This window comes from Sminthopsis crassicaudata, chromosome 2 (genome assembly GCF_048593235.1).
Source record: "Sminthopsis crassicaudata isolate SCR6 chromosome 2, ASM4859323v1, whole genome shotgun sequence".
Taxonomy (NCBI): Eukaryota; Metazoa; Chordata; class Mammalia; order Dasyuromorphia; family Dasyuridae; genus Sminthopsis; species Sminthopsis crassicaudata.
The window spans coordinates 586,637,691-586,649,060 of record NC_133618.1 but is presented as its reverse complement, the minus strand read 5'-3'; the positions used below and the strand labels follow the sequence as shown (position 1 = coordinate 586,649,060).

Below are 11,370 nucleotides of genomic sequence, written 5' to 3'. Positions count from 1 at the left end.
TCAGTTCTCCCCAGTGGAACAGATTCTGTGAAATAATGTATCCCCTCAATCCCCAATATCTTCTGTTATTCTAATGCCAGTTCTGACCCTGAACAGATGCTCACAAAGACTGACTATATAGCAGCTTGCCATTTGGTTTCCCAGATGCTTTGTTGACCAAATTCAGTGGAAAGGTACCAAGTCTCAGCTATTTCCTTACCTCTGAGCTCAGAATCACAAACACTAGAAGCCTAATTATACATCCAAAAGGTATCAAAACAAGGGCAACAATGAATATGGAAATGTATATGAAGTAATAAAAAAGTAAAGAAAGCAGATCGAGTGTGATATAAACAGCACTGATTAATTTCAAAAGACTTTTAGGATTTCATAAGTCTTTCCACTCATAAAGATGGCAATCCTTCAAAGAATTAATTCTCTACTATTACTTTTTTTTTCTAATTTATAAGAATTCCTAGGCTTTCTTTATTAGGGACCCCTTCAGGAGACTGAAAAAGCCACTGAAATATTTTTTCAGAATAATATTCTTCTCTTTTTATTCATAATTGAAGGAAATGCAAACTTTCAGATAGAAAGATATATTTTCCCCCTCAAGTACACAATCCCCCAAAATCTAGTAATGGGCCCTGTTTGTCCTAGATGAAGAAATTCTGCTTTACAGGTATAACTCCCAACAAAGTCCCACTCTAATACCTCTTTAAGGTATGGAAGACACTAGTTCTCAAGGGACATGTCAGTACGATCCAGATTCAAACATATTCTGTCACACTGGGAAGGTTTCCAGCACATGCTTGAAGCTGCCCTAAATATATGTTATATGACAACCAGTCTAGCTATATGTAGAAAGACTCATTATAAGAAGGTCATCTCCAAGTTTATAAATTATTTTGGTCACAACCACTCAAAAACACAATCCCTTAAAACATTCAGGAGTTGGAATCTGTATCTAGAAGTGTTCACTCGGATGAAAATATAAATCCTTTAAACTATAAAATACATGTACAAAGATGTCAGAGGGCAAATAGAGAGAAAGAGAGAAGCATAAGTTATTTAGTAAAAGTTTATTTTTATTATAAATAGTTCCAATGGAGTGGTCAAATTAAGGATTTTCTCTTTTTTTTCTATTGAAGGTTTCTAAGTTTGTAAAGAAAAGATGTTTAAAATTAAAAAGTGTCCAATATTATTTTGAGAAACCTTCCCCCCTCAACTATTTTTATATACATATATATGTATATGTTTTACGTGCAAGTATGTATGTGCATGTATGCATATGAAGGGGAAAATTAAGTAGCTTGATGCTGGGCCTGGGGTCAGGAAGATTCTGCTTCCTGAGTTCAAACCTCAGTTTGTCATCTATAAAATTAGCTAGAGAAGGAAATGGTAAACCAATCCAGTTTCTCTGCCAAGAAAATTCCAAAAAGTGAGTTATAAAATGTCAAATATGAGTGAAAATTACTAAGTACATATTATGGACAGATAGATAGATAGATGGATAGAAAGATTGATAAAATAAAATTATATATATATATATATATATATATATATATATATACCCATTTATATGCCATTATATTATAAGGTTATAAATACTTTGAGAGAAGAGTCTATGAAACATTTATCTTAATAATTTCAAAACCTGGTACAAAGTAACATTCGATAATTGCTAGTGGAATTGAAGTTACTTCATTCTCTCTATACTTCATTTTCCTCATCCATAATATGAGAGATAAATTAAATTGATCTCTGAGGTCTATTTAAACTCCAAGACTCTATGAGTCTTTATTAAGAGCTGATCATATCATTCACTCCACTGCGCAAAAAGTTTCCATGGTTCCCTGTTGCTTCAAGTTAAAATGCACTCTTCTATTTGGCACTTATAGCTGGTTCCAATATATTTTTTCAACCTTATTAAACATTACTCCCCCTTTCACGGTCTACATTCCAAGCCAAATAAGCTAATTTGCTGATTTCCTATATATGGCATTTCATTTCCCCTCTCCTTGTCTTTACACAAGCTGTTCACTGTGGCTGGAAAACTCATCCTCCTCACCTTCCATCTCTTGGAATACCTACCTCATTTTGAGGTGGAGTTCAAGTGCCTATTCTTTAAAAATGCCTTTAATGATTTCCTCAATTATTAGTACTGCTTCTACCCCAAAATTTCTTTGTAGTTCTCTTGCAAATATCTTATATTTGCTCATCTGTGTGCCTCTTTCATCTTCAAGTAGAATGTAGGCTCCTGGAGATCATAAATGGTCTCATTTATTTCTTTGTATACCTACCATTTTGCACATAGTGTCTGGCCCATAATAAGTATTTAACAAATGCTTTGTTATTGAACCAGATCATCCAAAAAATCTTATATATTTGTAGAAACAATAATTGTTCCATGATTTTAAAATAGATATGAAAAAGCAGCATAACTCTGTGAAGAATATTGATTTTAATTCTGAAAATCTGAGTTCTAGTCATGGCTGCTCTGTAAAACAAGCAAACTTTTTGGATTAAAGTTTCCTCATCTAGAAAATGGGAATAATACCAGATAACCTATCTAATCTTCAATAACTAGATGAAAGATTCTTGAAGTAGAGGCACAGGGAGAAAGGAGGTAAGAGACTGAAAGGAATTCCCCTGATAGAGTACTTAGCAGAGAATTAAGTCTCTTAGCCTGGATGATGTTTCTTGGAGGCAGGGGAAACTTTCAACCTTTTGATAAATTCCTTTTGTTAATCACAGCTTACTCTAACTTTAGTCCCTCCATATTTTTATCATTGCTATTATTTTATACTTTGCTACCTCAACCTCCTGACACACAAGAATTCTGTAACTAAAATGGGAAGTCGAGTTTCAAAAGGATCCAGTGTCCTTGGAGGTCCTGATTTTTCTCATGTGAATAACTTCGGTAAGGTATCAAAATAGGAATGAGAAAGAGAATTCCTCTTTCTGTTGATTGGCTTGCTCCTGCCTGAGCTAAAAAGGAAAAATTAGTTTCAGAACAAGTGCTAGATAAACAATGAGGAGGGGAAGGACTTCGATTGCATTTCCTTAAGCTAAAAAACCAAAAATAGGGTGAATTTTTTCAAGTGAATTTAGTGATCCTCTTGGAAGTTTCAAAAATATAAAACATTTCAATAACTAGACATATGCACAAAGGAACAAGGCCATTAATTCAGGAACTGTTCACCAGGTTCCTGGGAAGCGTTCTTTCTTTTTCAAATAGGATAATCTGGGAATCTAAGTTGTTCTCTGACCCAGTCAGCTGAGACCTCACCATCCATCTCACATATACATTTGCTTGTTCCTATCTTTGATACTTTTATTCTCATGTTCTCTTCTTCTAAAACTCTCTCCCTGATTCTTTCTGCCAACTTATATTGCACCCCACTGGTGTACTCTGAGAAGATGAACAGTTCCCAAATTCTAGAGTTTCCTATGGATCCACTTTCCTAAAAGTATAGTTAATAAGCCCCTACTTGTGGATTTGACTTTAATAGTAGACACAATTAGCTCCATACAAAGGCATTTCCAGAGATAGGATGGTAATAACCAAACAATTCCCCCTCCTCCACCATAAACCTTGGGCACACTCTCCCATAAATATATCACATTAATGGGAAGAATGAGTACATAAAGTATATAGGTAGTGAAGCACACTAATAGGGAATACAGGTGGTCAAAGCAACTCACACTTGTATTACTGGAGGACTCAGGTCTTTCAAATTGTGATATGCTCACTTTGTTCCCCATTGGACAAACAGGTTGCACCACTTAGTTAATCTGCTGGGCATCAGATTCTTCTGACTGGGCAACTATACTCTCTACCACCTCTAATTTCAAGCAAATCTGCTCTCTGCTCTTTCAAAAAGAGTAGGGATTCATATTAGAACTGACAAAAGCTTCCTATTTCTATACCTTTTTGGCCTTATCTCTGAGGCCTGCTATCTCTCAAGCAAGAAGTACAAAAACAGATTCTACTCTATAAGCTAACACCCTTGAGGTTCAGCCTTTCCTTTTGAATCTTTTATAGGGCTGTATGAGAGACTGAATTCTCTATGCATACGGACTGGTTTTTGCTTTAGTTTGATTGATTTTTGTTTTTGTTTTTGTTTTTGTTTTTTTGCCTTTTTAATATTCCCAGAGCTTACTCCAATACTTGGCACAAAAGCAGGCACTTATCAAATGCACATTGACTGACTGACATGAAGATTATCCAGTACATTTACCAAATTTTCATTTCTTCAAGATAAATCCTAACTAGATAATGACCATTTACTCAGTAGCTTCCCAATTTTCTGAATTCTAAGGCTTTTGTTGTTGTTGTTCCCTTCAAATAAGTGAATGAAGAAAAGGTCCAGAAGCAATCTAATCCCTTGGAGCAAGTTCTACTAATAATTCAGCTACGTTCTTGGATATTTTATGTGCAAATGAACTAGTTTTTAATATACTTTAGTAAGTACAAAATGATCCACTCAAATCTGAAAAGGAGTCACCATTTACAAAGTGCAAATACCATCTGGATAAAATACTTACCTTTTACATTCAGCAAATTTGCCACTTTGAAGGATGCACTTAAATCTTCTCTATCAACATCAAGATTCAGCTTAAATCTAATCTTGATCATAAAGTTGCCCCCTGAAATCTAGTTCTTGATGATGTCCCTCTTCTTGGGAAATGTGACATGTTCTGCCCCTTACGCAAAATCAGTTAAATACAAAGTCATCCCAAAGTGATCTCATATTTTAATCTTGCTTGATTTTGGCTATGCAGGCAGCCTGTAGGAGAGTGCAATCCTTCAGGAGAGAACATACATGATAATTTATCTCCTTTACCCCAATCCCATCTTCTCATAATGAATATATGACACATGTTTACTAACCCCATCTTTTCATAACAAACAAATTTGGTCAGATACAGGATTTTGATTGTTGTCAACTGTACATGCTCAAAAGTTGATCTGAAAAACTAGAGTTTAAGAGAAAAATTTTAAGAGACCATAGCACTCTTAAGAAACCATTTTATAGGGAAATCTCAAAAAAAAAGTAAAGATTTTGGCAGACCCCAAGGGATAATACAGGCAGTGAGGTGGTCTTGACTGAGCTTCCATTTCAGAAGTTCTCTAGCAAGCACAAGTTCTTTTTACCTTAGAAAACTTTGGAGGACAACATGTTATCACCCATAAAAATATCAGTGAATGAAGGAGCTGCTGTCACTTCAGATTTTAAAAGTGTTCCTTTTAAACACTTTTGTTGTTCCTTTGTTACTTGCCTGCCCAAGAATCTTTAGACCAGAAGTACGACATCAAAGGTCAATGGAAAGAACCATAATGTTAACAAAAATTGTTGAAACAACCATTGAAAGATAATGATATAAAAGTATATACAATTATTAAGAAGAAAAAAATCACCAGAAGAGTGGATTGGATCTGATTGCTTCACAGAATTTTGCAAACCAAGCCATTACAGAATATTTCCCATTCCAGAGGTGTTGTATTGGTACCCAGTTTATGCATAAATTGAAGATTCTGGGTCAGAAAAGGGCTTTGCAGTTCTATGTCCTAGACCTACAAAGCTAGGGAATCAGTGTTCAGCTATGCTCAGGCTCTCCTTTAAATTTTGCAGCTCTTGTTGAACCACATGAGATTATTATGAATCTAGATATGGCTGATGGGGATCATCTTACCCATGGTCTTATACCTCCATCTCTATTAGTCTACTCCCTAAAAAGTAAATATTGAATTTCATTGAATGAAGGGACTGCTTTCACTTCAGACTTAAGAGAGTTGATATAAGAAAAGGCCTGCCTCCCTCACACAAATTGATCATTTTAGGAAACAGCTTCTATTTCAGGAACATAGACTATGCCCATTTGCAGAAAACTGCAGGTGATAATGCAGCATATCTTATGGCTGACATGGCCTGTATCAGTGGTACTTTCCCCCTTTGAACATTGCCATGTGATAACTACTCCCACACACAAACCCTTTGAATTTGCTGGGCTAGCATGGTCTTCTACAAGAAAGACATAGTGTGGACTCTAAGACATCTAATTTAGGTTAAAAAAATGATGTACATACAATCTGGGGTCACTCAATAATTCAGCTCTTCTCCCAAGACTATAGGAAGGACCTCACAACCATGCCATCAAAACTCTGAAGCAAGCCTTGATATCCAAATTTAAGGCTTATCAACAACAGGTGGTTGCTAACTGCAAGAACTTGTCAGCAGCCATGATGGAGCTAGGTTATCAGATAGTAACAAGTGATTCTGACAACCCTTTGATGCTTGTGGAACTTTACAACAAAGGCAAAGATGGAAGAAAAGATTTTCTATTGCTTGTAACAAGAATACCTGCCTAGGAGAACAAAAATACAGTAAGACTTAAGTGGACTGAAACTAGGGACTAATTTCCTGAAGATTTCCACAAAGTAAACCATTTTATTTATGAAGGAATAGAACTGATTGCAGGTTCAAAAAGATTTTGGTCCTCAGGTCACCATGAGATAATTTGAGGAGAAATTCTCAGGGGATAAAAATTATCAGGGTGTTATTAAGGCTATTATAGCCAAAGCAGAGAGCTTTGCAGGTGCATATTCTCTGCCTGGGGTCCCTGATTTTTCAAATGAGACTGAATACTGTCAGCATTCTCTAAGTTTCAGAGCCAGATTGGAAATATTTAGTCCAAGCCAGAAGGCCCCTTTTAAGAAAAAGAAAGTATGAGAATGTTTAATTGGAAGGAGGATTAAAGAGAATAGAAAACTGGAGTTTTTAAAGGGCTTTGTTAACATCTCTACATTGAAAAAAATTACCATTTGGCAATTGCTAAGGACTCGAACATGTACTCCATCCAAAGGATGATATACAACTCATAAATCTCAATTTTAAAGCTACATTATTAGTCATTTGGATTATACTTTATTAATTAGTGGATTTATTTTAAGTCTCACTTTCTTATCTAGTTTTTATATAAGATCAGAATATCCTATAGTATTTTGACCTTCATTCAAATAAAGAGTGATATAATTTTAAAGAACTACTTAAATAATTTTACTTAACAGTCTCTGTTAAGTGGTCAGTTGGCCTGCTCATGACTTATTGCAACAACTCAGAAAACATCCATCTTAATAGCTTGTAAAAGTTACTCAATTTCAGTATCATGATGTTCAGTGGAATGCTAGAACTGAATCATGTCCATTTTTGTTGGAAATGAAATAGTTCTTCAGTTAAGAATAAAATTATAAGACTATAAGTTTTGAATCTGGTACAGTATTATATAAAAGTGATTTATGGATTGTTTCTTTAATCCTCAAGATTTTGGAGAAGTAAGGGGCAAATTTTCCTTGTTTCCAAAGAGACAGATCACATATAAGCAAGCCCCTGCTGAAACACGGAATTTGGCAATGACAGCCTTCTATTCCATTGCAACATATTGGTCTATTCCCTACCTGAAGCTGGTGCCTTCCCAAAGAAACTATTTTTCAAACAACTGAATATAAAATGGTAATGACCATTTTTATTAAGCACAATAAAATTAACTACAGAACGTGACAAGAATTGTAGCTTTTAAAATATAACCAAATTTATATTTCAAAAAAATCTGAGCTCTAATTTTTTGTTTAAAAAAAATTAAGTGAGACAGCACCAAAAAAGGGCCCCCCCCCCCCCCCCCCCCCCGCAAAACCTCTCCCAGCTGTGCGAATATTAAGCAGGGTTTTACTCTCATTGTATTTTGATTAGACTTTCAGGAAGAGATAAAGAGGAAAAAACTTCTGAAATTCTTTCTTTCGCTCTACTTTCATTACTCTAGCCAGGTTGGAGATTGCAGAGATAAAAATGAGGGAAGGATAAAAATGTATGCAATTATAAACAGTTTTTAGGAAAGAAAGGTCTGCCAAACAATATCCTCTGAAGTTATAACATTTACCAAATGGAAAGTTTGGAACAAATATACAGCATGAAATTATTTGAGTGTAACATATAAAAACTCCATCCTTGAAAAAGCATTGGAAAGGTGTGTCCCAATCTTTAGGCTGAGCTTCAGACTCCAAAGGAAGTGGGAATTGGCTAAGAAAATATCATTAGTGTGTATACAATTAATGCAAGTTCCAAATATAGCCAAAATTAAGCATGATTAAAACACAGTCATTTCAGAATGATTCTGCATGAGTGAAAGTTTTTACACAGGGTGATTGAAGATTTCCCCCTCAAGTTTTTTCAAAACCAAGCCTACTAGCCTGAAAGAATAATTAAGGCAAGGAAATTTGGGGGACTGTAACCTCCTCTTTTTCTACCAGAAGGAAGTAAAAAGTGGGAAGGGAGATTCCCCTCCCCATTTTCCCCACCCCAACTCCCCAACTTTGTAGAACATCTTACAAGGGACTTACTTTTCCAGTAAAATACCACATCAAGCAAGAAATATAGTCGGAGAATACAAAAGCACATATTGTCAAGAGCAGGAAGCAACTTAAGCAACATAACCTCTTGCTGCTGAGAACAGAGCTAACTATAGATTACAGAGAATACCAGCCTGGCAACTGAGAGTCAGTTAAAAAAAACATCATGAATATACCATGAGAATAGAAAGTACACAGGAACTCTAGTGCAAGAGGTCCTTGGGTTACCTGAGTTATATGTATTTTCTATGTACAGGTATCACCTGAAGTTTGTAACACTCTTCCTACTAATGCTATGTATATTTGTGGGAGAGTATATCCTACCTTTATAAAAGGAATTTTGTGTAACTGCTGTCCTTATTGTGCCATCTTAATAAATCTCTTTGTTATTGAGTCTATTGGAAGGTTATTAAAAAGTAAAATCAAAGCTGGTGGCTGCTGAGCAATAGTTTTATAATATGGACTTACAGAGTTTCTTTGGACATCCACAAATGTCTATTATAAAAATCTGACTGACAAGTTTGAAAAAAATGCCCAGAAGAGTTATATGATTTTATTTAAGCTTCACAACAATTTACTAAAGGAAAGAAGTATGAAAGACATTATTATCTACCTGGGACAAATGAGGAAATTTAAGGCTTAGAGAAGCTAAATAAGTGTTTGAAGTGATGCAAATAGCCTATCACTCATTTTACAGATGACATTGAGGCACAGAGAGCTAAAGGGACTTGTCCAGGATCATACCTAGCAAATAACTGAAGTAAGATTTAAATGTAGACCAGGGGTTCTCAAACTACTGCCCGCGGGCCTGCTGAGTTACAGCAAATGGGCTGAGGGATGGAGACAGAGTGTGTGTTTTTGTTTTACTATAGTCCAGCCCTCCAACAGTCTGAGAGACAGTGAACTGGCCCCTATTTAAAAAGTCTGAGGACCACTGATGTAGACCATCATTACTCCAACAATGATATTCTGCTCCTTATGGCAAGATACCTCTCTGGTGACTGATCCAAAACAAATTCAAAATTTGTTATTCGTTTACTATATACTTTCCACTAAATCAGAGTTCCCAGCTTTTTGAGTATAAGGACTTTTTTAACATTTTTTAAAATGTGGACTGCCATGTAATAATAGCACATTTGTTGATTAAGAAAATAGATGACAATCAAAAATGTGAATTCAATCACATTTTCAAATGAATCTGAATTTTACATTACAAGAATATCTACATATATTTGAAAAATAGTTTTATATATATACATATATATATGTGTGTGTGTATGAGACATTTATTCAGTCTACAAAAGGTGAGTTGGCTTATTTATGACATTGAGTCATTTAATGAGATAGAGGCTAGGGCCGTCTTGCAGCTTTCAGGAATTGGAAGCAATAAACTGGAAGCAACAAAATTCACTTAACCTGTTATTGATTCTGAACATTTTATTGGAGCTAAATGAAGATTAAAATTGCAAGGCTTAGTAGACTTAGGAATTTTGAGATTTCTGGCAATAATCTCATGATTTTCCAAAAGGTTTTCAGCCATGGGAATTGCTTTATTTTTCCAACCTCATCTTCCCCTACTACTAACAACAAAAACTCATCCAAAGTGGTTGGATACATACTAAAGACAATTTCTCAATACAATCATTTGTTGTAAAATACTACTTAGGGAACAAAGGTCTAAAGGTCAAGGACTATATGATTAAAAAATCATCCCCTAGAACAACAGCACATCTTGTCACCACAGCAAAGGGGATCTCCTTACTTGTCTCTCTTCCAGACCCTCCCCTCCTAAAAATCTGGGAAGGGATTTCCAAGCCATACTTATTCAAGGGTCAGGGAGAAAGGAAGAAAAACCTAGGGCAGTTTCTGGAGTGGCTCCTCCCCTACTCCTAGATTCTCTCTGAGCAGTAAGAATCACAGATGCACTTGTTTGGAGCAAGGTCAAGGGGCCTATCAGCTAGTCATATCTAGGTTTAGCATTTGTTTTCAGCTAGTACTTGTCCTTGACTTCTGAGAACTTCCTTGATCAGCTCCCCTACACTTAGAATAGCTGACAGAAATTAGATCTTGCCTTCTCCATTTCCATCAATAACAGTGACATGTATCTAACCACTTTGGGTGAGTTTTTGTTTTTATTGTTACTAGTGATAGGAGTCCAGTTCACAAAAAGGATAGATAGTTTGTACCACCAGAATCATCCTCACATTAGAAGTTTGAGAAACTCTGAGATTCTTGAAATTATTGTGATTTCTAATCTGCAATTTGTTTTTTTTTTCCTTCCTTCCCAAATGACAAAAAGGGCCCAGCCTGGTCATCAGCTTCATCCATTGAAGCCTTTCAGAAACGTCCTTTCTTTGAGTATAGCCCTGGACTTCTTACTCTTTCCTTTAGCGGCAGTTTCAGAAACCCCAAGAGACAAGGCTAATTGTACACTGAGATCTTTAAGGCACTTGAATGTCTTCTGTAATTGCACACATCAAGAGATAAATGAGTAATGCCCAGGAGATACTACATCAACTAATAAGGCAGGGCTTCTTAACCTGTTTTGTATGTCACAGATTCTTTTGGCAGTCTGTAGTCTATGGCCCTATTCTCAAAATAATATTTTAAATGCATAAAACAAAAATTCATAGTTGATCTTTATATCTATCCCTCTACCTGTCTACTTATGTATTTATCGTCTATTGTTCCAAACAGCAATTTGAAAATCTTTTCTCCGGGGGAATGGAAATAGAAGTTTTATTAAATACAATCAATGTTTCCATATCTCCTGATTAACAGGTAAACTAAATTTCTGACTACTATAGTAAACCCTATTATATTTTTTTTTACTTGTGATCATCAGGTAAGAATTCCAGAAAAGATAATTCATTTTAGAAATTAAAACCTGCAACTATTTTTCATAAGAATTGGTTAGTGGGGCAATAAAATGTAAAGTAATATGATTCAGGCTATATTGTCACTATATGTCAGAGGAGGGA

The 11,370-nt window shown here is 35.4% G+C and overlaps 1 pseudogene; it reads left to right on the top strand.

Annotated features, from left to right (window-relative positions):
• Nucleotides 1-5,333: 5,333 nt before the first annotated feature.
• On the top strand, nt 5,334-6,716 carry LOC141552979 (serine hydroxymethyltransferase, cytosolic pseudogene; annotated as a pseudogene).
• The last annotated feature ends 4,654 nt before the right edge of the window (nt 6,717-11,370 follow it).